General features: G+C 60.6%; 23 non-coding genes and 70 pseudogenes across 23 annotated transcripts; all 93 read left to right on the forward strand.

Annotated features, from left to right (window-relative positions):
- Nucleotides 1-55: 55 nt before the first annotated feature.
- On the forward strand, nucleotides 56-174 carry LOC137547527 (5S ribosomal RNA; annotated as a pseudogene).
- An 83-nt stretch (nucleotides 175-257) lies between these two features.
- LOC137557048 (5S ribosomal RNA) lies at nucleotides 258-376 on the forward strand (annotated as a pseudogene).
- Nucleotides 377-459: 83 nt separating this feature from the next.
- LOC137558284 (5S ribosomal RNA) lies at nucleotides 460-578 on the forward strand (annotated as a pseudogene).
- An 83-nt stretch (nucleotides 579-661) lies between these two features.
- On the forward strand, nucleotides 662-780 carry LOC137556190 (5S ribosomal RNA). Its single transcript, XR_011028849.1, has one exon. It is a non-coding gene; the product is annotated as a 5S ribosomal RNA (ribosomal RNA).
- Nucleotides 781-863: 83 nt separating this feature from the next.
- On the forward strand, nucleotides 864-982 carry LOC137557587 (5S ribosomal RNA; annotated as a pseudogene).
- An 83-nt stretch (nucleotides 983-1,065) lies between these two features.
- On the forward strand, nucleotides 1,066-1,184 carry LOC137556191 (5S ribosomal RNA). Its single transcript, XR_011028850.1, has one exon. It is a non-coding gene; the product is annotated as a 5S ribosomal RNA (ribosomal RNA).
- An 83-nt stretch (nucleotides 1,185-1,267) lies between these two features.
- LOC137547528 (5S ribosomal RNA) lies at nucleotides 1,268-1,386 on the forward strand (annotated as a pseudogene).
- Nucleotides 1,387-1,469: 83 nt separating this feature from the next.
- Nucleotides 1,470-1,588, forward strand: LOC137558410 (5S ribosomal RNA; annotated as a pseudogene).
- An 83-nt stretch (nucleotides 1,589-1,671) lies between these two features.
- LOC137557479 (5S ribosomal RNA) lies at nucleotides 1,672-1,790 on the forward strand (annotated as a pseudogene).
- An 83-nt stretch (nucleotides 1,791-1,873) lies between these two features.
- On the forward strand, nucleotides 1,874-1,992 carry LOC137548534 (5S ribosomal RNA; annotated as a pseudogene).
- Nucleotides 1,993-2,075: 83 nt separating this feature from the next.
- Nucleotides 2,076-2,194, forward strand: LOC137549022 (5S ribosomal RNA; annotated as a pseudogene).
- An 83-nt stretch (nucleotides 2,195-2,277) lies between these two features.
- Nucleotides 2,278-2,396, forward strand: LOC137547742 (5S ribosomal RNA; annotated as a pseudogene).
- An 84-nt stretch (nucleotides 2,397-2,480) lies between these two features.
- On the forward strand, nucleotides 2,481-2,599 carry LOC137548315 (5S ribosomal RNA; annotated as a pseudogene).
- Nucleotides 2,600-2,682: 83 nt separating this feature from the next.
- LOC137556707 (5S ribosomal RNA) lies at nucleotides 2,683-2,801 on the forward strand. The gene has a single exon (XR_011029347.1). It is a non-coding gene; the product is annotated as a 5S ribosomal RNA (ribosomal RNA).
- An 83-nt stretch (nucleotides 2,802-2,884) lies between these two features.
- LOC137559288 (5S ribosomal RNA) lies at nucleotides 2,885-3,003 on the forward strand (annotated as a pseudogene).
- Nucleotides 3,004-3,086: 83 nt separating this feature from the next.
- On the forward strand, nucleotides 3,087-3,205 carry LOC137556192 (5S ribosomal RNA). The gene has a single exon (XR_011028851.1). It is a non-coding gene; the product is annotated as a 5S ribosomal RNA (ribosomal RNA).
- Nucleotides 3,206-3,288: 83 nt separating this feature from the next.
- LOC137558555 (5S ribosomal RNA) lies at nucleotides 3,289-3,407 on the forward strand (annotated as a pseudogene).
- Nucleotides 3,408-3,490: 83 nt separating this feature from the next.
- LOC137556193 (5S ribosomal RNA) lies at nucleotides 3,491-3,609 on the forward strand. The gene has a single exon (XR_011028852.1). It is a non-coding gene; the product is annotated as a 5S ribosomal RNA (ribosomal RNA).
- An 83-nt stretch (nucleotides 3,610-3,692) lies between these two features.
- Nucleotides 3,693-3,811, forward strand: LOC137556194 (5S ribosomal RNA). Its single transcript, XR_011028853.1, has one exon. It is a non-coding gene; the product is annotated as a 5S ribosomal RNA (ribosomal RNA).
- Nucleotides 3,812-3,894: 83 nt separating this feature from the next.
- On the forward strand, nucleotides 3,895-4,013 carry LOC137558183 (5S ribosomal RNA; annotated as a pseudogene).
- Nucleotides 4,014-4,096: 83 nt separating this feature from the next.
- LOC137556195 (5S ribosomal RNA) lies at nucleotides 4,097-4,215 on the forward strand. Its single transcript, XR_011028854.1, has one exon. It is a non-coding gene; the product is annotated as a 5S ribosomal RNA (ribosomal RNA).
- Nucleotides 4,216-4,299: 84 nt separating this feature from the next.
- On the forward strand, nucleotides 4,300-4,418 carry LOC137556196 (5S ribosomal RNA). Its single transcript, XR_011028855.1, has one exon. It is a non-coding gene; the product is annotated as a 5S ribosomal RNA (ribosomal RNA).
- Nucleotides 4,419-4,501: 83 nt separating this feature from the next.
- On the forward strand, nucleotides 4,502-4,621 carry LOC137549747 (5S ribosomal RNA; annotated as a pseudogene).
- Nucleotides 4,622-4,704: 83 nt separating this feature from the next.
- Nucleotides 4,705-4,823, forward strand: LOC137557943 (5S ribosomal RNA; annotated as a pseudogene).
- An 83-nt stretch (nucleotides 4,824-4,906) lies between these two features.
- On the forward strand, nucleotides 4,907-5,025 carry LOC137558706 (5S ribosomal RNA; annotated as a pseudogene).
- An 83-nt stretch (nucleotides 5,026-5,108) lies between these two features.
- On the forward strand, nucleotides 5,109-5,227 carry LOC137556197 (5S ribosomal RNA). The gene has a single exon (XR_011028856.1). It is a non-coding gene; the product is annotated as a 5S ribosomal RNA (ribosomal RNA).
- An 83-nt stretch (nucleotides 5,228-5,310) lies between these two features.
- Nucleotides 5,311-5,429, forward strand: LOC137551027 (5S ribosomal RNA; annotated as a pseudogene).
- An 83-nt stretch (nucleotides 5,430-5,512) lies between these two features.
- On the forward strand, nucleotides 5,513-5,631 carry LOC137559319 (5S ribosomal RNA; annotated as a pseudogene).
- An 83-nt stretch (nucleotides 5,632-5,714) lies between these two features.
- Nucleotides 5,715-5,833, forward strand: LOC137556198 (5S ribosomal RNA). The gene has a single exon (XR_011028857.1). It is a non-coding gene; the product is annotated as a 5S ribosomal RNA (ribosomal RNA).
- A 67-nt stretch (nucleotides 5,834-5,900) lies between these two features.
- On the forward strand, nucleotides 5,901-6,019 carry LOC137558921 (5S ribosomal RNA; annotated as a pseudogene).
- An 83-nt stretch (nucleotides 6,020-6,102) lies between these two features.
- On the forward strand, nucleotides 6,103-6,221 carry LOC137556199 (5S ribosomal RNA). Its single transcript, XR_011028858.1, has one exon. It is a non-coding gene; the product is annotated as a 5S ribosomal RNA (ribosomal RNA).
- An 83-nt stretch (nucleotides 6,222-6,304) lies between these two features.
- Nucleotides 6,305-6,423, forward strand: LOC137549389 (5S ribosomal RNA; annotated as a pseudogene).
- Nucleotides 6,424-6,507: 84 nt separating this feature from the next.
- Nucleotides 6,508-6,626, forward strand: LOC137556202 (5S ribosomal RNA). The gene has a single exon (XR_011028860.1). It is a non-coding gene; the product is annotated as a 5S ribosomal RNA (ribosomal RNA).
- Nucleotides 6,627-6,709: 83 nt separating this feature from the next.
- LOC137556203 (5S ribosomal RNA) lies at nucleotides 6,710-6,828 on the forward strand. The gene has a single exon (XR_011028861.1). It is a non-coding gene; the product is annotated as a 5S ribosomal RNA (ribosomal RNA).
- Nucleotides 6,829-6,911: 83 nt separating this feature from the next.
- LOC137556204 (5S ribosomal RNA) lies at nucleotides 6,912-7,030 on the forward strand. Its single transcript, XR_011028862.1, has one exon. It is a non-coding gene; the product is annotated as a 5S ribosomal RNA (ribosomal RNA).
- Nucleotides 7,031-7,113: 83 nt separating this feature from the next.
- LOC137558853 (5S ribosomal RNA) lies at nucleotides 7,114-7,232 on the forward strand (annotated as a pseudogene).
- An 83-nt stretch (nucleotides 7,233-7,315) lies between these two features.
- LOC137558411 (5S ribosomal RNA) lies at nucleotides 7,316-7,434 on the forward strand (annotated as a pseudogene).
- An 83-nt stretch (nucleotides 7,435-7,517) lies between these two features.
- LOC137550576 (5S ribosomal RNA) lies at nucleotides 7,518-7,637 on the forward strand (annotated as a pseudogene).
- An 83-nt stretch (nucleotides 7,638-7,720) lies between these two features.
- On the forward strand, nucleotides 7,721-7,839 carry LOC137556205 (5S ribosomal RNA). The gene has a single exon (XR_011028863.1). It is a non-coding gene; the product is annotated as a 5S ribosomal RNA (ribosomal RNA).
- Nucleotides 7,840-7,922: 83 nt separating this feature from the next.
- LOC137548145 (5S ribosomal RNA) lies at nucleotides 7,923-8,041 on the forward strand (annotated as a pseudogene).
- An 83-nt stretch (nucleotides 8,042-8,124) lies between these two features.
- On the forward strand, nucleotides 8,125-8,243 carry LOC137559289 (5S ribosomal RNA; annotated as a pseudogene).
- Nucleotides 8,244-8,326: 83 nt separating this feature from the next.
- On the forward strand, nucleotides 8,327-8,445 carry LOC137556206 (5S ribosomal RNA). Its single transcript, XR_011028864.1, has one exon. It is a non-coding gene; the product is annotated as a 5S ribosomal RNA (ribosomal RNA).
- An 83-nt stretch (nucleotides 8,446-8,528) lies between these two features.
- On the forward strand, nucleotides 8,529-8,647 carry LOC137558303 (5S ribosomal RNA; annotated as a pseudogene).
- An 83-nt stretch (nucleotides 8,648-8,730) lies between these two features.
- LOC137549390 (5S ribosomal RNA) lies at nucleotides 8,731-8,849 on the forward strand (annotated as a pseudogene).
- An 83-nt stretch (nucleotides 8,850-8,932) lies between these two features.
- On the forward strand, nucleotides 8,933-9,051 carry LOC137556207 (5S ribosomal RNA). Its single transcript, XR_011028865.1, has one exon. It is a non-coding gene; the product is annotated as a 5S ribosomal RNA (ribosomal RNA).
- An 83-nt stretch (nucleotides 9,052-9,134) lies between these two features.
- Nucleotides 9,135-9,253, forward strand: LOC137556208 (5S ribosomal RNA). Its single transcript, XR_011028866.1, has one exon. It is a non-coding gene; the product is annotated as a 5S ribosomal RNA (ribosomal RNA).
- An 83-nt stretch (nucleotides 9,254-9,336) lies between these two features.
- On the forward strand, nucleotides 9,337-9,455 carry LOC137558412 (5S ribosomal RNA; annotated as a pseudogene).
- An 83-nt stretch (nucleotides 9,456-9,538) lies between these two features.
- Nucleotides 9,539-9,657, forward strand: LOC137556209 (5S ribosomal RNA). The gene has a single exon (XR_011028867.1). It is a non-coding gene; the product is annotated as a 5S ribosomal RNA (ribosomal RNA).
- Nucleotides 9,658-9,740: 83 nt separating this feature from the next.
- Nucleotides 9,741-9,859, forward strand: LOC137558304 (5S ribosomal RNA; annotated as a pseudogene).
- Nucleotides 9,860-9,942: 83 nt separating this feature from the next.
- Nucleotides 9,943-10,061, forward strand: LOC137551530 (5S ribosomal RNA; annotated as a pseudogene).
- Nucleotides 10,062-10,144: 83 nt separating this feature from the next.
- On the forward strand, nucleotides 10,145-10,263 carry LOC137556210 (5S ribosomal RNA). The gene has a single exon (XR_011028868.1). It is a non-coding gene; the product is annotated as a 5S ribosomal RNA (ribosomal RNA).
- An 83-nt stretch (nucleotides 10,264-10,346) lies between these two features.
- LOC137554730 (5S ribosomal RNA) lies at nucleotides 10,347-10,465 on the forward strand. Its single transcript, XR_011027476.1, has one exon. It is a non-coding gene; the product is annotated as a 5S ribosomal RNA (ribosomal RNA).
- Nucleotides 10,466-10,548: 83 nt separating this feature from the next.
- LOC137556821 (5S ribosomal RNA) lies at nucleotides 10,549-10,667 on the forward strand. Its single transcript, XR_011029459.1, has one exon. It is a non-coding gene; the product is annotated as a 5S ribosomal RNA (ribosomal RNA).
- An 83-nt stretch (nucleotides 10,668-10,750) lies between these two features.
- On the forward strand, nucleotides 10,751-10,869 carry LOC137548234 (5S ribosomal RNA; annotated as a pseudogene).
- Nucleotides 10,870-10,952: 83 nt separating this feature from the next.
- LOC137549392 (5S ribosomal RNA) lies at nucleotides 10,953-11,071 on the forward strand (annotated as a pseudogene).
- Nucleotides 11,072-11,155: 84 nt separating this feature from the next.
- On the forward strand, nucleotides 11,156-11,273 carry LOC137550395 (5S ribosomal RNA; annotated as a pseudogene).
- An 84-nt stretch (nucleotides 11,274-11,357) lies between these two features.
- Nucleotides 11,358-11,475, forward strand: LOC137551758 (5S ribosomal RNA; annotated as a pseudogene).
- Nucleotides 11,476-11,559: 84 nt separating this feature from the next.
- LOC137549523 (5S ribosomal RNA) lies at nucleotides 11,560-11,677 on the forward strand (annotated as a pseudogene).
- Nucleotides 11,678-11,761: 84 nt separating this feature from the next.
- On the forward strand, nucleotides 11,762-11,879 carry LOC137553863 (5S ribosomal RNA; annotated as a pseudogene).
- Nucleotides 11,880-11,963: 84 nt separating this feature from the next.
- On the forward strand, nucleotides 11,964-12,081 carry LOC137550396 (5S ribosomal RNA; annotated as a pseudogene).
- Nucleotides 12,082-12,165: 84 nt separating this feature from the next.
- On the forward strand, nucleotides 12,166-12,283 carry LOC137550397 (5S ribosomal RNA; annotated as a pseudogene).
- Nucleotides 12,284-12,367: 84 nt separating this feature from the next.
- LOC137550398 (5S ribosomal RNA) lies at nucleotides 12,368-12,485 on the forward strand (annotated as a pseudogene).
- An 84-nt stretch (nucleotides 12,486-12,569) lies between these two features.
- Nucleotides 12,570-12,687, forward strand: LOC137551240 (5S ribosomal RNA; annotated as a pseudogene).
- An 84-nt stretch (nucleotides 12,688-12,771) lies between these two features.
- On the forward strand, nucleotides 12,772-12,889 carry LOC137553987 (5S ribosomal RNA; annotated as a pseudogene).
- An 84-nt stretch (nucleotides 12,890-12,973) lies between these two features.
- On the forward strand, nucleotides 12,974-13,091 carry LOC137553571 (5S ribosomal RNA; annotated as a pseudogene).
- Nucleotides 13,092-13,176: 85 nt separating this feature from the next.
- On the forward strand, nucleotides 13,177-13,294 carry LOC137551672 (5S ribosomal RNA; annotated as a pseudogene).
- An 84-nt stretch (nucleotides 13,295-13,378) lies between these two features.
- On the forward strand, nucleotides 13,379-13,496 carry LOC137550399 (5S ribosomal RNA; annotated as a pseudogene).
- An 84-nt stretch (nucleotides 13,497-13,580) lies between these two features.
- Nucleotides 13,581-13,698, forward strand: LOC137551759 (5S ribosomal RNA; annotated as a pseudogene).
- An 84-nt stretch (nucleotides 13,699-13,782) lies between these two features.
- Nucleotides 13,783-13,900, forward strand: LOC137549524 (5S ribosomal RNA; annotated as a pseudogene).
- An 84-nt stretch (nucleotides 13,901-13,984) lies between these two features.
- LOC137553864 (5S ribosomal RNA) lies at nucleotides 13,985-14,102 on the forward strand (annotated as a pseudogene).
- An 84-nt stretch (nucleotides 14,103-14,186) lies between these two features.
- On the forward strand, nucleotides 14,187-14,304 carry LOC137550400 (5S ribosomal RNA; annotated as a pseudogene).
- Nucleotides 14,305-14,388: 84 nt separating this feature from the next.
- Nucleotides 14,389-14,506, forward strand: LOC137553008 (5S ribosomal RNA; annotated as a pseudogene).
- An 84-nt stretch (nucleotides 14,507-14,590) lies between these two features.
- LOC137554040 (5S ribosomal RNA) lies at nucleotides 14,591-14,708 on the forward strand (annotated as a pseudogene).
- An 84-nt stretch (nucleotides 14,709-14,792) lies between these two features.
- LOC137551505 (5S ribosomal RNA) lies at nucleotides 14,793-14,910 on the forward strand (annotated as a pseudogene).
- Nucleotides 14,911-14,994: 84 nt separating this feature from the next.
- LOC137552414 (5S ribosomal RNA) lies at nucleotides 14,995-15,112 on the forward strand (annotated as a pseudogene).
- An 84-nt stretch (nucleotides 15,113-15,196) lies between these two features.
- Nucleotides 15,197-15,314, forward strand: LOC137552286 (5S ribosomal RNA; annotated as a pseudogene).
- Nucleotides 15,315-15,398: 84 nt separating this feature from the next.
- Nucleotides 15,399-15,516, forward strand: LOC137553091 (5S ribosomal RNA; annotated as a pseudogene).
- Nucleotides 15,517-15,600: 84 nt separating this feature from the next.
- LOC137550401 (5S ribosomal RNA) lies at nucleotides 15,601-15,718 on the forward strand (annotated as a pseudogene).
- An 84-nt stretch (nucleotides 15,719-15,802) lies between these two features.
- Nucleotides 15,803-15,920, forward strand: LOC137553512 (5S ribosomal RNA; annotated as a pseudogene).
- Nucleotides 15,921-16,004: 84 nt separating this feature from the next.
- LOC137551506 (5S ribosomal RNA) lies at nucleotides 16,005-16,122 on the forward strand (annotated as a pseudogene).
- Nucleotides 16,123-16,206: 84 nt separating this feature from the next.
- Nucleotides 16,207-16,324, forward strand: LOC137554142 (5S ribosomal RNA; annotated as a pseudogene).
- Nucleotides 16,325-16,408: 84 nt separating this feature from the next.
- LOC137552007 (5S ribosomal RNA) lies at nucleotides 16,409-16,526 on the forward strand (annotated as a pseudogene).
- Nucleotides 16,527-16,610: 84 nt separating this feature from the next.
- Nucleotides 16,611-16,728, forward strand: LOC137550404 (5S ribosomal RNA; annotated as a pseudogene).
- An 84-nt stretch (nucleotides 16,729-16,812) lies between these two features.
- On the forward strand, nucleotides 16,813-16,930 carry LOC137551738 (5S ribosomal RNA; annotated as a pseudogene).
- An 84-nt stretch (nucleotides 16,931-17,014) lies between these two features.
- Nucleotides 17,015-17,132, forward strand: LOC137552949 (5S ribosomal RNA; annotated as a pseudogene).
- Nucleotides 17,133-17,216: 84 nt separating this feature from the next.
- LOC137550405 (5S ribosomal RNA) lies at nucleotides 17,217-17,334 on the forward strand (annotated as a pseudogene).
- Nucleotides 17,335-17,418: 84 nt separating this feature from the next.
- Nucleotides 17,419-17,536, forward strand: LOC137552474 (5S ribosomal RNA; annotated as a pseudogene).
- Nucleotides 17,537-17,620: 84 nt separating this feature from the next.
- Nucleotides 17,621-17,738, forward strand: LOC137551403 (5S ribosomal RNA; annotated as a pseudogene).
- An 84-nt stretch (nucleotides 17,739-17,822) lies between these two features.
- Nucleotides 17,823-17,940, forward strand: LOC137552083 (5S ribosomal RNA; annotated as a pseudogene).
- An 84-nt stretch (nucleotides 17,941-18,024) lies between these two features.
- LOC137552287 (5S ribosomal RNA) lies at nucleotides 18,025-18,142 on the forward strand (annotated as a pseudogene).
- An 84-nt stretch (nucleotides 18,143-18,226) lies between these two features.
- On the forward strand, nucleotides 18,227-18,344 carry LOC137553947 (5S ribosomal RNA; annotated as a pseudogene).
- Nucleotides 18,345-18,428: 84 nt separating this feature from the next.
- LOC137559373 (5S ribosomal RNA) lies at nucleotides 18,429-18,547 on the forward strand (annotated as a pseudogene).
- An 83-nt stretch (nucleotides 18,548-18,630) lies between these two features.
- LOC137549085 (5S ribosomal RNA) lies at nucleotides 18,631-18,749 on the forward strand. Its single transcript, XR_011026776.1, has one exon. It is a non-coding gene; the product is annotated as a 5S ribosomal RNA (ribosomal RNA).
- The last annotated feature ends 50 nt before the right edge of the window (nucleotides 18,750-18,799 follow it).

Raw genomic sequence — 18,799 nt, forward strand, 5'->3', positions numbered from 1 at the left:
TGAGCACGCGTGGGAAGCCTCACCTTCAAGGCGCCGAAACGGAGCCTTGGAGTTTGCCTGCGGCCACACTAAGCCGAAAGCGCCCGCTCTCGTCAGATCGCGGAAGCTAAGCGGCTTCAGGCCTGGTTAGTTGCTGCATGGGAGACCGGCTGTGAACCCCAGGTGCTGCAGGCGTTTTTTGGGGTTTGAGGCCCAATGGCTATGAGCACGCGTGGGAAGCCTCACCTTCAAGGCGCCGAAACGGCGCCTTGGAGTTTGCCTGCGGCCACACTAAGCCGAAAGTGCCCGCTCTCGTCAGATCGCGGAAGCTAAGCGGCTTCAGGCCTGGTTAGTAGCTGCATGGGAGACCGGCTGTGAACTCCAGGTGCTGCAGGCGTTTTTTTGGGTTTGAGGCCCAATGGCTATGAGCACGCGTGGGAAGCCTCACCTTCAAGGCGCCGAAACGGCGCCTTGGAGTTTGCCTGCGGCCACACTAAGCCGAAAGCGCCCGCTCTCGTCAGATCGCGGAAGCTAAGCGGCTTCAGGCCTGGTTAGTAGCTGCATGGAAGACCGGCTGTGAACCCCAGGTGCTGCAGGCGTTTTTTTGGGTTTGAGGCCCAATGGCTATGAGCACGCGTGGGAAGCCTCACCTTCAAGGCGCCGAAACGGCGCATTGGAGTTTGCCTGCGGCCACACTAAGCCGAAAGCGCCCGCTCTCGTCAGATCGCGGAAGCTAAGCGGCTTCAGGCCTGGTTAGTAGCTGCATGGGAGACCGGCTGTGAACCCCAGGTGCTGCAGGCGTTTTTTTGGGTTTGAGGCCCAATGGCTATGAGCACGCGTGGGAAGCCTCACCTTCAAGGCGCCGAAACGGCGCCTTGGAGTTTGCCTGCGGCCACACTAAGCCGAAAGCGCCCGCTCTCATCAGATCGTGGAAGCTAAGCGGCTTCAGGCCTGGTTAGTAGCTGCATGGGAGACCGGCTGTGAACCCCAGGTGCTGCAGGCGTTTTTTTGGGTTTGAGGCCCAATGGCTATGAGCACGCGTGGGAAGCCTCACCTTCAAGGCACCGGAACGGCGCCTTGGAGTTTGCCTGCGGCCACACTAAGCCGAAAGCGCCCGCTCTCGTCAGATCGCGGAAGCTAAGCGGCTTCAGGCCTGGTTAGTAGCTGCATGGGAGACCGGCTGTGAACCCCAGGTGCTGCAGGCGTTTTTTTGGGTTTGAGGCCCAATGGCTATGAGCACGCGTGGGAAGCCTCACCTTCAAGGCGCCGAAACGGAGCCTTGGAGTTTGCCTGCGGCCACACTAAGCCGAAAGCGCCCGCTCTCGTCAGATCGCGGAAGCTAAGCGGCTTCAGGCCTGGTTAGTTGCTGCATGGGAGACCGGCTGTGAACCCCAGGTGCTGCAGGCGTTTTTTGGGGTTTGAGGCCCAATGGCTATGAGCACGCGTGGGAAGCCTCACCTTCAAGGCGCCGAAACGGCGCCTTGGAGTTTGCCTGCGGCCACACTAAGCCGAAAGCGCCCGCTCTCGTCAGATCGCGGAAGCTAAGCGGCTTCAGGCCTGGTTAGTAGCTGCATGGGAGACTGGCTGTGAACCCCAGGTGCTGCAGGCGTTTTTTTGGGTTTGAGGCCCAATGGCTATGAGCACGCGTGGGAAGCCTCACCTTCAAGGCGCCGAAACGGCGCATTGGAGTTTGCCTGCGGCCACACTAAGCCGAAAGCGCCCGCTCTCGTCAGATCGCGGAAGCTAAGCGGCTTCAGGCCTGGTTAGTAGCTGCATGGGAGACCGGCTGTGAACCCCAGGTGCTGCAGGTGTTTTTTTGGGTTTGAGGCCCAATGGCTATGAGCACGCGTGGGAAGCCTCACCTTCAAGGCGCCGAAACGGCGCCTTGGAGTTTTCCTGCGGCCACACTAAGCCGAAAGCGCCCGCTCTCGTCAGATCGTGGAAGCTAAGCGGCTTCAGGCCTGGTTAGTAGCTGCATGGGAGACCGGCTGTGAACCCCAGGTGCTGCAGGCGTTTTTTAGGGTTTGAGGCCCAATGGCTATGAGCACGCGTGGGAAGCCTCACCTTCAAGGCGCCGAAACGGCGCCTTGGAGTTTGCCTGCGGCCACACTAAGCCAAAAGCGCCCGCTCTCGTCAGATCGCGGAAGCTAAGCGGCTTCAGGCCTGGTTAGTAGCTGCATGGAAGACCGGCTGTGAACCCCAGGTGCTGCAGGCGTTTTTTTGGGTTTGAGGCCCAATGGCTATGAGCACGCGTGGGAAGCCTCACCTTCAAGGCGCCGAAACGGCGCATTGGAGTTTGCCTGCGGCCACACTAAGCCGAAAGCGCCCGCTCTCGTCAGATCGCGTAAGCTAAGCGGCTTCAGGCCTGGTTAGTAGCTGCATGGGAGACCGGCTGTGAACCCCAGGTGCTGCAGGCGTTTTTTTTGGGTTTGAGGCCCAATGGCTATGAGCACGCGTGGGAAGCCTCACCTTCAAGGCGCCGAAACGGCGCCTTGGAGTTTGCCTGCGGCCACACTAAGCCGAAAGCGCCCGCTCTCGTCAGATTGCGGAAGCTAAGCGGCTTCAGGCCTGGTTAGTAGCTGCATGGGAGACCGGCTGTGAACCCCAGGTGCTGCAGGTGTTTTTTTGGGTTTGAGGCCCAATGGCTATGAGCACGCGTGGGAAGCCTCACCTTCAAGGCGCCGGAACGGCGCCTTGGAGTTTGCCTGCGGCCACACTAAGCCGAAAGCGCCCGCTCTCGTCAGATCGCGGAAGCTAAGCGGCTTCAGGCCTGGCTAGTAGCTGCATGGGAGACCGGCTGTGAACCCCAGGTGCTGCAGGCGTTTTTTTGGGTTTGAGGCCCAATGGCTATGAGCACGCGTGGGAAGCCTCACCTTCAAGGCGCCGAAACGGAGCCTTGGAGTTTGCCTGCGGCCACACTAAGCCGAAAGCGCCCGCTCTTGTCAGATCGCGGAAGCTAAGCGGCTTCAGGCCTGGTTAGTAGCTGCATGGGAGACCGGCTGTGAACCCCAGGTGCTGCAGGCGTTTTTTAGGGTTTGAGGCCCAATGGCTATGAGCACGCGTGGGAAGCCTCACCTTCAAGGCGCCGAAACGGCGCCTTGGAGTTTGCCTGCGGCCACACTAAGCCGAAAGCGCCCGCTCTCGTCAGATCGCGGAAGCTAAGCGGCTTCAGGCCTGGTTAGTAGCTGCATGGGAGACCGGCTGTGAACCCCAGGTGCTGCAGGCGGTTTTTTGGGTTTGAGGCCCAATGGCTATGAGCACGCGTGGGAAGCCTCACCTTCAAGGCGCCGAAACGGCGCCTTGGAGTTTGCCTGCGGCCACACTAAACCGAAAGCGCCCGCTCTCGTCAGATCGCGGAAGCTAAGCGGCTTCAGGCCTGGTTAGTAGCTGCATGGGAGACCGGCTGTGAACCCCAGGTGCTGCAGGCGTTTTTTTGGGTTTGAGGCCCAATGGTTATGAGCACGCGTGGAAAGCCTCACCTTCAAGGCGCCGGAACGGCACCTTGGAGTTTGCCTGCGGCCACACTAAGCCGAAAGCGCCCGCTCTCGTCAGATCGCGGAAGCTAAGCGGCTTCAGGCCTGGTTAGTAGCTGCATGGGAGACCGGCTGTGAACCCCAGGTGCTGCAGGCGTTTTTTTGGGTTTGAGGCCCAATGGCTATGAGCACGCGTGGGAAGCCTCACCTTCAAGGCGCCGAAACGGCGCCTTGGAGTTTGCCTGCGGCCACACTAAGCCGAAAGCGCCCGCTCTCGTCAGATCGCGGAAGCTAAGCGGCTTCAGGCCTGGTTAGTAGCTGCATGGGAGACCGGCTGTGAACCCCAGGTGCTGCAGGCGTTTTTTTGGGTTTGAGGCCCAATGGCTATGAGCACGCGTGAGAAGCCTCACCTTCAAGGCGCCGGAACGGCGCCTTGGAGTTTACCTGCGGCCACACTAAGCCGAAAGCGCCCGCTCTCGTCAGATCGCGGAAGCTAAGCGGCTTCAGGCCTGGTTAGTAGCTGCATGGGAGACCGGCTGTGAACCCCAGGTGCTGCAGGCGTTTTTTTGGGTTTGAGGCCCAATGGCTATGAGCACGCGTGGGAAGCCTCACCTTCAAGGCGCCGAAACGGCGCCTTGGAGTTTGCCTGCGGCCACACTAAGCCGAAAGCGCCCGCTCTCGTCAGATCGCGGAAGCTAAGCGGCTTCAGGCCTGGTTAGTAGCTGCATGGGAGACCGGCTGTGAACCCCAGGTGCTGCAGGCGTTTTTTTTGGGTTTGAGGCCCAATGGCTATGAGCACGCGTGGGAAGCCTCACCTTCAAGGCGCCGAAACGGCGCCTTGGAGTTTGCCTGCGGCCACACTAAGCCGAAAGCGCCCGCTCTCGTCAGATCGCGGAAGCTAAGCGGCTTCAGGCCTGGTTAGTAGCTGCATGGGAGACCGGCTGTGAACCCCAGGTGCTGCAGGCGCTTTTTTGGGTTTGAGGCCCAATGGCTATGAGCACGCGTGGGAAGCCTCACCTTCAAGGCGCCGAAACGGCGCCTTGGAGTTTGCCTGCGGCCGCACTAAGCCGAAAGCGCCCGCTCTCGTCAGATCGCGGAAGCTAAGCGGCTTTCAGGCCTGGTTAGTAGCTGCATGGGAGACCGGCTGTGAACCCCAGGTGCTGCAGGCGTTTTTTTGGGTTTGAGGCCCAATGGCTATGAGCACGCGTGGGAAGCCTCACCTTCAAGGCGCCGAAACGGAGCCTTGGAGTTTGCCTGCGGCCACACTAAGCCGAAAGCGCCCGCTCTCGTCAGATCGCGGAAGCTAAGCGGCTTCAGGCCTGGTTAGTAGCTGCATGGGACACCGGCTGTGAACCCCAGGTGCTGCAGGCGTTTTTTTGGGTTTGAGGCCCAATGGCTATGAGCACGCGTGGGAAGCCTCACCTTCAAGGCGCCGAAACGGCGCCTTGGAGTTTGCCTGCGGCCACACTAAGCCGAAAGCGCCCGCTCTCGTCAGATCGTGGAAGCTAAGCGGCTTCAGGCCTGGTTAGTAGCTGCATGGGAGACCGGCTGTGAACCCCAGGTGCTGCAGGCGTTTTTTTGGGTTTGAGGCCCAATGGCTATGAGCACGCGTGGGAAGCCTCACCTTCAAGGCGCCGAAACGGCGCCTTGGAGTTTGCCTGCGGCCACACTAAGCCGAAAGCGCCCGCTCTCGTCAGATCGCGGAAGCTAAGCGGCTTCAGGCCTGGTTAGTAGCTGCATGGGAGACCGGCTGTGAACCCCAGGTGCTGCAGGCGTTTTTTTGGGTTTGAGGCCCAATGGCTATGAGCACGCGTGGGAAGCCTCACCTTCAAGGCGCCGGAACGGCGCCTTGGAGTTTGCCTGCGGCCACACTAACCTGAAAGCGCCCGCTCTCGTCAGATTGCGGAAGCTAAGCGGCTTCAGGCCTGGTTAGTAGCTGCATGGGAGACCGGCTGTGAACCCCAGGTGCTGCAGGCGTTTTTTTGGGTTTGAGGCCCAATGGCTATGAGCACGCGTGGGAAGCCTCACCTTCAAGGCGCCGGAACGGCGCCTTGGAGTTTGCCTGCGGCCACACTAACCCGAAAGCGCCCGCTCTCGTCAGATCGCGGAAGCTAAGCGGCTTCAGGCCTGGTTAGTAGCTGCATGGGAGACCGGCTGTGAACCCCAGGTGCTGCAGGCGTTTTTTTGGGTTTGAGGCCCAATGGCTATGAGCACGCGTGGGAAGCCTCACCTTCAAGGCGCCGAAACGGCGCCTTGGAGTTTGCCTGCGGCCACACTAAGCCGAAAGCGCCCGCTCTCGTCAGATCGCGGAAGCTAAGCGGCTTCAGGCCTGGTTAGTAGCTGCATGGGAGACCGGCTGTGAACCCCAGGTGCTGCAGGCGTTTTTTTGGGTTTGAGGCCCAATGGCTATGAGCACGCGTGGGAAGCCTCACCGGCGCCTTGGATTTTGCCTGCGGCCACACTAAGCCGAAAGCGCCCGCTCTCGTCAGATCGCGGAAGCTAAGCGGCTTCAGGCCTGGTTAGTAGCTGCTTGGGAGACCGGCTGTGAACCCCAGGTGCTGCAGGTGTTTTTTTGGGTTTGAGGCCCAATGGCTATGAGCACGCGTGGGAAGCCTCACCTTCAAGGCGCCGAAACGGCGCCTTGGAGTTTGCCTGCGGCCACACTAAGCCGAAAGCGCCCGCTCTCGTCAGATCGCGGAAGCTAAGCGGCTTCAGGCCTGGTTAGTAGCTGCATGGGAGACCGGCTGTGAACCCCAGGTGCTGCAGGCGTTTTTTTGGGTTTGAGGCCCAATGGCTATGAGCACGCGTGGGAAGCCTCACCTTCAAGGCGCCGAAACGGCGCCTTGGAGTTTGCCTGCGGCCACACTAAGCCGAAAGCGCCCGCTCTCGTCATATCGCGGAAGCTAAGCGGCTTCAGGCCTGGTTAGTAGCTGCATGGGAGACCGGCTGTGAACCCCAGGTGCTGCAGGCGTTTTTTTTGGGTTTGAGGCCCAATGGCTATGAGCACGCGTGGGAAGCCTCACCTTCAAGGCGCCGAAACGGCGCCTTGGAGTTTGCCTGCGGCCACACTAAGCCGAAAGCGCCCGCTCTCGTCAGATCGCGGAAGCTAAGCGGCTTCAGGCCTGGTTAGTAGCTGCATGGGAGACCGGCTGTGAACCCCAGGTGCTGCAGGCGTTTTTTTGGGTTTGAGGCCCAATGGCTATGAGCACGCGTGGGAAGCCTCACCTTCAAGGCGCCGAAACGGCGCCTTGGAGTTTGCCTGCGGCCACACTAAGCCGAAAGCGCCCGCTCTCGTCAGATCGCGGAAGCTAAGCGGCTTCAGGCCTGGTTAGTAGCTGCATGGGAGACCGGCTGTGAACCCCAGGTGCTGCAGGCGTTTTTTTGGGTTTGAGGCCCAATGGCTATGAGCACGCGTGGGAAGCCTCACCTTCAAGGCGCCGAAACGGCGCCTTGGAGTTTGCCTGCGGCCACACTAAGCCGAAAGCGCCCGCTCTCGTCAGATCGCGGAAGCTAAGCGGCTTCAGGCCTGGTTAGTAGCTGCATGGGAGACCGGCTGTGAACCCCAGGTGCTGCAGGCGTTTTTTTGGGTTTGAGGCCCAATGGCTATGAGCACGCGTGGGAAGCCTCACCTTCAAGGCGCCGGAACGGCGCCTTGGAGTTTGCCTGCGGCCACACTAAGCCGAAAGCGCCCGCTCTCGTCAGATTGCGGAAGCTAAGCGGCTTCAGGCCTGGTTAGTAGCTGCATGGGAGACCGGCTGTGAACCCCAGGTGCTGCAGGCGTTTTTTTGGGTTTGAGGCCCAATGGCTATGAGCACGCGTGGGAAGCCTCACCTTCAAGGCGCCGAAACGGCGCCTTGGAGTTTGCCTGCGGCCACACTAAGCCGAAAGCGCCCGCTCTCGTCAGATCGCGGAAGCTAAGCGGCTTCAGGCCTGGTTAGTAGCTGCATGGGAGACTGGCTGTGAACCCCAGGTGCTGCAGGCGTTTTTTTGGGTTTGAGGCCCAATGGCTATGAGCACGCGTGGGAAGCCTCACCTTCAAGGCGCCGAAACGGCGCCTTGGAGTTTGCCTGTGGCCACACTAAGCCGAAAGTGCCCGCTCTCGTCAGATCGCGGAAGCTAAGCGGCTTTCAGGCCTGGTTAGTAGCTGCATGGGAGACCGGCTGTGAACCCCAGGTGCTGCAGGCGTTTTTTTGGGTTTGAGGCCCAATGGCTATGAGCACGCGTGGGAAGCCTCACCTTCAAGGCGCCGGAACGGCGCCTTGGAGTTTGCCTGCGGCCACACTAAGCCGAAAGCGCCCGCTCTCGTCAGATCGCGGAAGCTAAGCGGCTTCAGGCCTGGTTAGTAGCTGCATGGGAGACCGGCTGTGAACCCCAGGTGCTGCAGGCGTTTTTTTGGGTTTGAGGCCCAATGGCTATGAGCACGCGTGGGAAGCCTCACCTTCAAGGCGCCGAAACGGCGCCTTGGAGTTTGCCTCCGGCCACACTAAGCCGAAAGCGCCCGCTCTCGTCAGATCGCGGAAGCTAAGCGGCTTCAGGCCTGGTTAGTAGCTGCATGGGAGACCGGCTGTGAACCCCAGGTGCTGCAGGCGTTTTTTTGGGTTTGAGGCCCAATGGCTATGAGCACGCGTGGGAAGCCTCACCTTCAAGGCGCCGAAACGGCGCCTTGGAGTTTGCCTGCGGCCACACTAAGCCGAAAGCGCCCGCTCTTGTCAGATCGCGGAAGCTAAGCGGCTTCAGGCCTGGTTAGTAGCTGCATGGGAGACCGGCTGTGAACCCCAGGTGCTGCAGGCGTTTTTTTGGGTTTGAGGCCCAATGGCTATGAGCACGCGTGGGAAGCCTCACCTTCAAGGCGCCGAAACGGCGCCTTGGAGTTTGCCTGCGGCCACACTAAGCCGAAAGCGCCCGCTCTCGTCAGATCGCGGAAGCTAAGCGGCTTCAGGCCTGGTTAGTAGCTGCATGGGAGACCGGCTGTGAACCCCAGGTGCTGCAGGCGTTTTTTTGGGTTTGAGGCCCAATGGCTATGAGCACGCGTGGGAAGCCTCACCTTCAAGGCGCCGGAACGGCGCCTTGGAGTTTGCCTGCGGCCACACTAAGCCGAAAGCGCCCGCTCTCGTCAGATCGCGGAAGCTAAGCGGCTTCAGGCCTGGTTAGTAGCTGCAAGGGAGACCGGCTGTGAACCCCAGGTGCTGCAGGCGTTTTTTTGGGTTTGAGGCCCAATGGCTATGAGCACGCGTGGAAAGCCTCACCTTCAAGGCGCCGAAACGGAGCCTTGGAGTTTGCCTGCGGCCACACTAAGCCGAAAGCGCCCGCTCTCGTCATATCGCGGAAGCTAAGCGGCTTCAGGCCTGGTTAGTAGCTGCATGGGAGACCGGCTGTGAACCCCAGGTGCTGCAGGCGTTTTTTTGGGTTTGAGGCCCAATGGCTATGAGCACGCGTGGGAAGCCTCACCTTCAAGGCGCCGAAACGGCGCCTTGGAGTTTGCCTGCGGCCACACTAAGCCGAAAGCGCCCGCTCTCGTCAGATCGCGGAAGCTAAGCGGCTTCAGGCCTGGTTAGTAGCTGCATGGGAGACCGGCTGTGAACCCCAGGTGCTGCAGGCGTTTTTTTGGGTTTGAGGCCCAATGGCTATGAGCACGCGTGGGAAGCCTCACCTTCAAGGCGCCGAAACGGCGCCTTGGAGTTTGCCTGCGGCCACACTAAGCCGAAAGCGCCCGCTCTCGTCAGATCGCGGAAGCTAAGCGGCTTCAGGCCTGGTTAGTAGCTGCATGGGAGACCGGCTGTGAACCCCAGGTGCTGCAGGCGTTTTTTTGGGTTTGAGGCCCAATGGCTATGAGCACGCGTGGGAAGCCTCACCTTCAAGGCGCCGAAACGGCGCCTTGGAGTTTGCCTGCGGCCACACTAAGCCGAAAGCGCCCGCTCTCGTCAGATCGCGGAAGCTAAGCGGCTTCAGGCCTGGTTAGTAGCTGCATGGGAGACTGGCTGTGAACCCCAGGTGCTGCAGGCGTTTTTTTGGGTTTGAGGCCCAATGGCTATGAGCACGCGTGGGAAGCCTCACCTTCAAGGCGCCGAAACGGAGCATTGGAGTTTGCCTGCGGCCACACTAAGCCGAAAGCGCCCGCTCTCGTCAGATCGCGGAAGCTAAGCGGCTTCAGGCCTGGTTAGTAGCTGCATGGGAGACCGGCTGTGAACCCCAGGTGCTGCAGGCGTTTTTTTGGGTTTGAGGCCCAATGGCTATGAGCACGCGTGGGAAGCCTCACCTTCAAGGCGCCGAAACGGCGCCTTGGAGTTTGCCTGCGGCCACACTAAGCCGAAAGCGCCCGCTCTCGTCAGATCGCGGAAGCTAAGCGGCTTCAGGCCTGGTTAGTAGCTGCAAGGGAGACCGGCTGTGAACCCCAGGTGCTGCAGGCGTTTTTTTGGGTTTGAGGCCCAATGGCTATGAGCACGCGTGGGAAGCCTCACCTTCAAGTCGCCGAAACGGAGCCTTGGAGTTTGCCTGCGGCCACACTAAGCCGAAAGCGCCCGCTCTCGTCATATCGCGGAAGCTAAGCGGCTTCAGGCCTGGTTAGTAGCTGCATGGGAGACCGGCTGTGAACCCCAGGTGCTGCATGCGTTTTTTTGGGTTTGAGGCCCAATGGCTATGAGCACGCGTGGGAAGCCTCACCTTCAAGGCGCCGAAACGGCGCCTTGGAGTTTGCCTGCGGCCACACTAAGCCGAAAGCGCCCGCTCTCGTCAGATCGCGGAAGCTAAGCGGCTTCAGGCCTGGTTAGTAGCTGCATGGGAGACCGGCTGTGAACCCCAGGTGCTGCAGGCGTTTTTTTGGGTTTGAGGCCCAATGGCTATGAGCACGCGTGGGAAGCCTCACCTTCAAGGCGCCGAAACGGCGCCTTGGAGTTTGCCTGCGGCCACACTAAGCCGAAAGCGCCCGCTCTCATCAGATCGCGGAAGCTAAGCGGCTTCAGGCCTGGTTAGTAGCTGCATGGGAGACCGGCTGTGAACCCCAGGTGCTGCAGGCGTTTTTTTGGGTTTGAGGCCCAATGGCTATGAGCACGCGTGGGAAGCCTCACCTTCAAGGCGCCGGAACGGCGCCTTGGAGTTTGCCTGCGGCCACACTAAGCCGAAAGCCCCCGCTCTCGTCAGATCGCGGAAGCTAAGCGGCTTCAGGCCTGGTTAGTAGCTGCATGGGAGACCGGCTGTGAACCCCAGGTGCTGCAGGCGTTTTTTTGGGTTTGAGGCCCAATGGCTATGAGCACGCGTGGGAAGCCTCACCTTCAAGGCGCCGGAACGGCGCCTTGGAGTTTGCCTGCGGCCACACTGAGCCGAAAGCGCTCGCTCTCGTCAGATCGCGGAAGCTAAGCGGCTTCAGGCCTGGTTAGTAGCTGCAAGGGAGACCGGCTGTGAACCCCAGGTGCTGCAGGCGTTTTTTTGGGTTTGAGGCCCAATGGCTATGAGCACGCGTGGGAAGCCTCACCTTCAAGTCGCCGAAACGGAGCCTTGGAGTTTGCCTGCGGCCACACTAAGCCGAAAGCGCCCGCTCTCGTCATATCGCGGAAGCTAAGCGGCTTCAGGCCTGGTTAGTAGCTGCATGGGAGACCGGCTGTGAACCCCAGGTGCTGCAGGCGTTTTTTTTGGGTTTGAGGCCCAATGGCTATGAGCACGCGTGGGAAGCCTCACCTTCAAGGCGCCGAAACGGCGCCTTGGAGTTTGCCTGCGGCCACACTAAGCCGAAAGCGCCCGCTCTCGTCAGATCGCGGAAGCTAAGCGGCTTCAGGCCTGGTTAGTAGCTGCATGGGAGACCGGCTGTGAACCCCAGGTGCTGCAGGCGTTTTTTTGGGTTTGAGGCCCAATGGCTATGAGCACGCGTGGGAAGCCTCACCTTCAAGGCGCCGAAACGGCGCCTTGGAGTTTGCCTGCGGCCACACTAAGCCGAAAGCGCCCGCTCTCGTCAGATCGCGGAAGCTAAGCGGCTTCAGGCCTGTTTAGTAGCTGCATGGGAGACCGGCTGTGAACCCCAGGTGCTGCAGGCGTTTTTTTGGGTTTGAGGCCCAATGGCTATGAGCACGCGTGGGAAGCCTCACCTTCAAGGCGCCGGAACGGCGCCTTGGAGTTTACCTGCGGCCACACTAAGCCGAAAGCGCCCGCTCTCGTCAGATCGCGGAAGCTAAGCGGCTTCAGGCCTGGTTAGTAGCTGCATGGGAGACCGGCTGTGAACCCCAGGTGCTGCAGGCGTTTTTTTGGGTTTGAGGCCCAATGGCTATGAGCACGCGTGGGAAGCCTCACCTTCAAGGCGCCGGAACGGCGCCTTGGAGTTTGCCTCCGGCCACACTAAGCCGAAAGCGCCCGCTCTCGTCAGATCGCGGAAGCTAAGCGGCTTCAGGCCTGGTTAGTAGCTGCAAGGGAGACCGGCTGTGAACCCCAGGTGCTGCAGGCGTTTTTTTGGGTTTGAGGCCCAATGGCTATGAGCACGCGTGGGAAGCCTCACCTTCAAGGCGCCGAAACGGCGCCTTGGAGTTTGCCTGCGGCCACACTAAGCCGAAAGCGCCCGCTCTCGTCAGATCGCGGAAGCTAAGCGGCTTCAGGCCTGGTTAGTAGCTGCATGGGAGACCGGCTGTGAACCCCAGGTGCTGCAGGCGTTTTTTTGGGTTTGAGGCCCAATGGCTATGAGCACGCGTGGGAAGCCTCACCTTCAAGGCGCCGAAACGGCGCCTTGGAGTTTGCCTGCGGCCACACTAAGCCGAAAGCGCCCGCTCTCGTCAGATCGCGGAAGCTAAGCGGCTTCAGGCCTGGTTAGTAGCTGCATGGGAGACCGGCTGTGAACCCCAGGTGCTGCAGGCGTTTTTTTGGGTTTGAGGCCCAATGGCTATGAGCACGCGTGGGAAGCCTCACCTTCAAGGCGCCGAAACGGCGCCTTGGAGTTTGCCTGCGGCCACACTAAGCCGAAAGCGCCCGCTCTCGTCAGATCGCGGAAGCTAAGCGGCTTCAGGCCTGGTTAGTAGCTGCATGGGAGACCGGCTGTGAACCCCAGGTGCTGCAGGCGTTTTTTTGGGTTTGAGGCCCAATGGCTATGAGCACGCGTGGGAAGCCTCACCTTCAAGGCGCCGGAACGGCGCCTTGGAGTTTGCCTGCGGCCACACTAAGCCGAAAGCCCCCGCTCTCGTCAGATCGCGGAAGCTAAGCGGCTTCAGGCCTGGTTAGTAGCTGCATGGGAGACCGGCTGTGAACCCCAGGTGCTGCAGGCGTTTTTTTGGGTTTGAGGCCCAATGGCTATGAGCACGCGTGGGAAGCCTCACCTTCAAGGCGCCGGAACGGCGCCTTGGAGTTTGCCTGCGGCCACACTGAGCCGAAAGCGCTCGCTCTCGTCAGATCGCGGAAGCTAAGCGCCTTCAGGCCTGGTTAGTAGCTGCAAGGGAGACCGGCTGTGAACCCCAGGTGCTGCAGGCGTTTTTTTGGGTTTGAGGCCCAATGGCTATGAGCACGCGTGGGAAGCCTCACCTTCAAGTCGCCGAAACGGAGCCTTGGAGTTTGCCTGCGGCCACACTAAGCCGAAAGCGCCCGCTCTCGTCATATCGCGGAAGCTAAGCGGCTTCAGGCCTGGTTAGTAGCTGCATGGGAGACCGGCTGTGAACCCCAGGTGCTGCAGGCGTTTTTTTTGGGTTTGAGGCCCAATGGCTATGAGCACGCGTGGGAAGCCTCACCTTCAAGGCGCCGAAACGGCGCCTTGGAGTTTGACTGCGGCCACACTAAGCCGAAAGCGCCCGCTCTCGTCAGATCGCGGAAGCTAAGCGGCTTCAGGCCTGGTTAGTAGCTGCATGGGAGACCGGCTGTGAACCCCAGGTGCTGCAGGCGTTTTTTTGGGTTTGAGGCCCAATGGCTATGAGCACGCGTGGGAAGCCTCACCTTCAAGGCGCCGAAACGGCGCCTTGGAGTTTGCCTGCGGCCACACTAAGCCGAAAGCGCCCGCTCTCGTCAGATCGCGGAAGCTAAGCGGCTTCAGGCCTGGTTAGTAGCTGCATGGGAGACCGGCTGTGAACCCCAGGTGCTGCAGGCGTTTTTTTGGGTTTGAGGCCCAATGGCTATGAGCACGCGTGGGAAGCCTCACCTTCAAGGCGCCGAAACGGCGCCTTGGAGTTTGCCTGCGGCCACACTAAGCCGAAAGCGCCCGCTCTCGTCAGATCGCGGAAGCTAAGCGGCTTCAGGCCTGTTTAGTAGCTGCATGGGAGACCGGCTGTGAACCCCAGGTGCTGCAGGCGTTTTTTTGGGTTTGAGGCCCAATGGCTATGAGCACGCGTGGGAAGCCTCACCTTCAAGGCGCCGGAACGGCGCCTTGGAGTTTACCTGCGGCCACACTAAGCCGAAAGCGCCCGCTCTCGTCAGATCGCGGAAGCTAAGCGGCTTCAGGCCTGGTTAGTAGCTGCATGGGAGACCGGCTGTGAACCCCAGGTGCTGCAGGCGTTTTTTTGGGTTTGAGGCCCAATGGCTATGAGCACGCGTGGGAAGCCTCACCTTCAAGGCGCCGGAACGGCGCCTTGGAGTTTGCCTCCGGCCACACTAAGCCGAAAGCGCCCGCTCTCGTCAGATCGCGGAAGCTAAGCGGCTTCAGGCCTGGTTAGTAGCTGCAAGGGAGACCGGCTGTGAACCCCAGGTGCTGCAGGCGTTTTTTTGGGTTTGAGGCCCAATGGCTATGAGCACGCGTGGGAAGCCTCACCTTCAAGGCGCCGAAACGGAGCCTTGGAGTTTGCCTGCGGCCACACTAAGCCGAAAGCGCCCGCTCTCGTCAGATCGCGGAAGCTAAGCGGCTTCAGGCCTGGTTAGTAGCTGCATGGGAGACCGGCTGTGAACCCCAGGTGCTGCAGGCGTTTTTTTGGGTTTGAGGCCCAATGGCTATGAGCACGCGTGGGAAGCCTCACCTTCAAGGCGCCGAAACGGCGCCTTGGAGTTTGCCTGCGGCCACACTAAGCCGAAAGCGCCCGCTCTCGTCAGATCGCGCAAGCTAAGCGGCTTCAGGCCTGGTTAGTAGCTGCATGGGAGACCGGCTGTGAACCCCAGGTGCTGCAGGCGTTTTTTTGGGTTTGAGGCCCAATGGCTATGAGCACGCGTGGGAAGCCTCACCTTCAAGGCGCCGAAACGGCGCCTTGGAGTTTTCCTGCGGCCACACTAAGCCGAAAGCGCCCGCCCTCGTCAGATCGCGGAAGCTAAGCGGCTTCAGGCTTGGTTAGTAGCTGCATAGGAGACCGGCTGTGAACCCCAGGTGCTGCAGGCGTTTTTTTGGGTTTGAGGCCCAATGGCTATGAGCACGCGTGGGAAGCCTCACCTTCAAGGCGCCGAAACGGCGCCTTGGAGTTTGCCTGCGGCCACACTAAGCCGAAAGCGCCCGCTCTCGTCAGATCGCGGTAGCTAAGCGGCTTCAGGCCTGGTTAGTAGCTGCATGGGAGACCGGCTGTGAACCCCAGGTGCTGCAGGCGTTTTTTTGGGTTTGAGGCCCAATGGCTATGAGCACGCGTGGGAAGCCTCACCTTCAAGGCGCCGAAACGGCGCCTTGGAGTTTGCCTGCGGCCACACTAAGCCGAAAGCGCCCGCTCTCGTCAGATCGCGGAAGCTAAGCGGCTTCAGGCCTGGTTAGTAGCTGCATGGGAGACTGGCTGTGAACCCCAGGTGCTGCAGGTGTTTTTTTGGGTTTGAGGCCCAATGGCTATGAGCACGCGTGGGAAGCCTCACCTTCAAGGCGCCGGAACGGCGCCTTGGAGTTTGCCTGCGGCCACACTAAGCCGAAAGCGCCCGCTCTCGTCAGATCGTGGAAGCTAAGCGGCTTCAGGCCTGGTTAGTAGCTGCATGGGAGACCGGCTGTGAACCCCAGGTGCTGCAGGCGTTTTTTTGGGTTTGAGGCCCAATGGCTATGAGCACGCGTGGGAAGCCTCACCTTCAAGGCGCCGAAACGGAGCCTTGGAGTTTGCCTGCGCCCACACTAAGCCGAAAGCGCCCGCTCTCGTCAGATCGCGGAAGCTAAGCGGCTTCAGGCCTGGTTAGTAGCTGCATGGGAGACCGGCTGTGAACCCCAGGTGCTGCAGGTGTTTTTTGGGGTTTGAGGCCCAATGGCTATGAGCACGCGTGGGAAGCCTCACCTTCAAGGCGCCGAAACGGCGCCTTGGAGTTTGCCTGCGGCCACACTAAGCCGAAAGCGCCCGCTCTCGTCAGATCGCGGAAGCTAAGCGGCTTCAGGCCTGGTTAGTAGCTGCATGGGAGACCGGCTGTGAACCCCAGGTGCTGCAGGCGGTTTTTTGGGTTTGAGGCCCAATGGCTATGAGCACGCGTGGGAAGCCTCACCTTCAAGGCGCCGAAACGGCGCCTTGGAGTTTGCCTGCGGCCACACTAAGCCGAAAGCGCCCGCTCTCGTCAGCTCGCGGAAGCTAAGCGGCTTCTGGCCTGGTTAGTAGCTGCATGGGAGACCGGCTGTGAACCCCAGGTGCTGCAGGCGTTTTTTTGGGTTTGAGGCCCAATGGCTATGAGCACGCGTGGGAAGCCTCACCTTCAAGGCGCCGGAACGGCACCTTGGAGTTTGCCTGCGGCCACACTAAGCCGAAAGCGCCCGCTCTCGTCAGATCGCGGTAGCTAAGCGGCTTCAGGCCTGGTTAGTAGCTGCATGGGAGACCGGCTGTGAACCCCAGGTGCTGCAGGCGTTTTTTTGGGTTTGAGGCCCAATGGCTATGAGCACGCGTGGGAAGCCTCACCTTCAAGGCGCCGAAACGGCGCCTTGGAGTTTGCCTGCGGCCACACTAAGCCGAAAGCGCCCGCCCTCGTCAGATCGCGGAAGCTAAGCGGCTTCAGGCTTGGTTAGTAGCTGCATAGGAGACCGGCTGTGAACCCCAGGTGCTGCAGGCGTTTTTTTGGGTTTGAGGCCCAATGGCTATGAGCACGCGTGGGAAGCCTCACCTTCAAGGCGCCGAAACGGCGCCTTGGAGTTTGCCTGCGGCCACACTAAGCCGAAAGCGCCCGCTCTCGTCAGATCGCGGTAGCTAAGCGGCTTCAGGCCTGGTTAGTAGCTACATGGGAGACCGGCTGTGAACCCCAGGTGCTGCAGGCGTTTTTTTGGGTTTGAGGCCCAATGGCTATGAGCACGCGTGGGAAGCCTCACCTTCAAGGCGCCGAAACGGCGCCTTGGAGTTTGCCTGCGGCCACACTAAGCCGAAAGCGCCCGCTCTCGTCAGATCGCGGAAGCTAAGCGGCTTCAGGCCTGGTTAGTAGCTGCATGGGAGACCGGCTGTGAACCCCAGGTGCTGCAGGCGTTTTTTTGGGTTTGAGGCCCAATGGCTATGAGCACGCGTGGGAAGCCTCACCTTCAAGGCGCCGGAACGGCGCCTTGGAGTTTACCTGCGGCCACACTAAGCCGAAAGCGCCCGCTCTCGTCAGATCGTGGAAGCTAAGCGGCTTCAGGCCTGGTTAGTAGCTGCATGGGAGACCGGCTGTGAACCCCAGGTGCTGCAGGCGTTTTTTTGGGTTTGAGGCCCAATGGCTATGAGCACGCGTGGGAAGCCTCACCTTCAAGGCGCCGAAACGGAGCCTTGGAGTTTGCCTGCGCCCACACTAAGCCGAAAGCGCCCGCTCTCGTCAGATCGCGGAAGCTAAGCGGCTTCAGGCCTGGTTAGTAGCTGCATGGGAGACCGGCTGTGAACCCCAGGTGCTGCAGGCGTTTTTTGGGGTTTGAGGCCCAATGGCTATGAGCACTCGTGGGAAGCCTCACCTTCAAGGCGCCGAAACGGCGCCTTGGAGTTTGCCTGCGGCCACACTAAGCCGAAAGCGCCCGCTCTCGTCAGATCGCGGAAGCTAAGCGGCTTCAGGCCTGGTTAGTAGCTGCATGGGAGACCGGCTGTGAACCCCAGGTGCTGCAGGCGTTTTTTTGGGTTTGAGGCCCAATGGCCATGAGCACGCGTGGGAAGCCTCACCTTCAAGGCGCCGAAACGGCGCCTTGGAGTTTGCCTGCGGCCACACTAAGCCGAAAGCGCCCGCTCTCGTCAGATCGCGGAAGCTAAGCAGCTTCAGGCCTGGTTAGTAGCTGCATGGGAGACCGGCTGTGAACCCCAGGTGCTGCAGGCGTTTTTTTGGGTTTGAGGCCCAATGGCTATGAGCACGCGTGGGAAGCCTCACCTTCAAGGCGCCGAAACGGCGCCTTGGAGTTTGCCTGCGGCCACACTAAGCCGAAAGCGCCCGCTCTCGTCAGATCGCGGAAGCTAAGCGGCTTCAGGCCTGGTTAGTAGCTGCATGGGAGACCGGCTGTGAACCCCAGGTGCTGCGGGCGTTTTTTTGGGTTTGAGGCCCAATGGCTATGAGCACGCGTGGGAAGCCTCACCTTCAAGGCGCCGAAACGGAGCCTTGGAGTTTGCCTGCGGCCACACTAAGCCGAAAGCGCCCGCTCTCGTCAGATCGCGGAAGCTAAGCGGCTTCAGGCCTGGTTAGTAGCTGCATGGGAGACTGGCTGTGAACCCCAGGTGCTGCAGGCGTTTTTTTGGGTTTGAGGCCCAATGGCTATGAGCACGCGTGGGAAGCCTCACCTTCAAGGCGCCGAAACGGCGCCTTGGAGATTGCCTGCGGCCACACTAAGCCGAAAGCGCCCGCTCTCGTCAGATCGTGGAAGCTAAGCGGCTTCAGGCCTGGTTAGTAGCTGCATGGGAGACCGGCTGTGAACCCCAGGTGCTGCAGGCGTTTTTTTGGGTTTGAGGCCCAATGGCTATGAGCACGCGTGGGAAGCCTCACCTTCAAGGCGCCGAAACGGCGCCTTGGAGTTTGCCTGCGGCCACACTAAGCCGAAAGCGCCCGCTCTCGTCAGATCGCGGAAGCTAAGCGGCTTCAGGCCTGGTTAGGAGCTGCATGGGAGACCGGCTGTGAACCCCAGGTGTTGCAGGCGTTTTTTTGGGTTTGAGGCCCAATGGCTATGAGCACGCGTGGGAAGCCTCACCTTCAAGGCGCCGGAACGGCGCCTTGGAGTTTGCCTGTGGCCACACTAAGCCGAAAGCGCCCGCTCTCGTCAGATCGTGGAAGCTAAGCGGCTTCAGGCCTGGTTAGTAGCTGCATGGGAGACCGGCTGTGAACCCCAGGTGCTGCAGGCATTTTTTTGGGTTTGAGGCCCAATGGCTATGAGCACGCGTGGGAAGCCTCACCTTCAAGGCGCCGAAACGGCGCCTTGGAGTTTGCCTGCGGCCACACTAAGCCGAAAGCGCCCGCTCTCGTCAGATCGCGGAAGCTAAGCGGCTTCAGGCCTGGTTAGTAGCTGCATGGGAGACCGGCTGTGAACCCCAGGTGCTGCAGGCATTTTTTTGGGTTTGAGGCCCAATGGCTATGGGCACGCGTGGGAAGCCTCA

This window comes from Hyperolius riggenbachi, chromosome 2 (assembly GCF_040937935.1).
Source record: "Hyperolius riggenbachi isolate aHypRig1 chromosome 2, aHypRig1.pri, whole genome shotgun sequence".
Taxonomy (NCBI): domain Eukaryota; kingdom Metazoa; phylum Chordata; class Amphibia; order Anura; family Hyperoliidae; genus Hyperolius; species Hyperolius riggenbachi.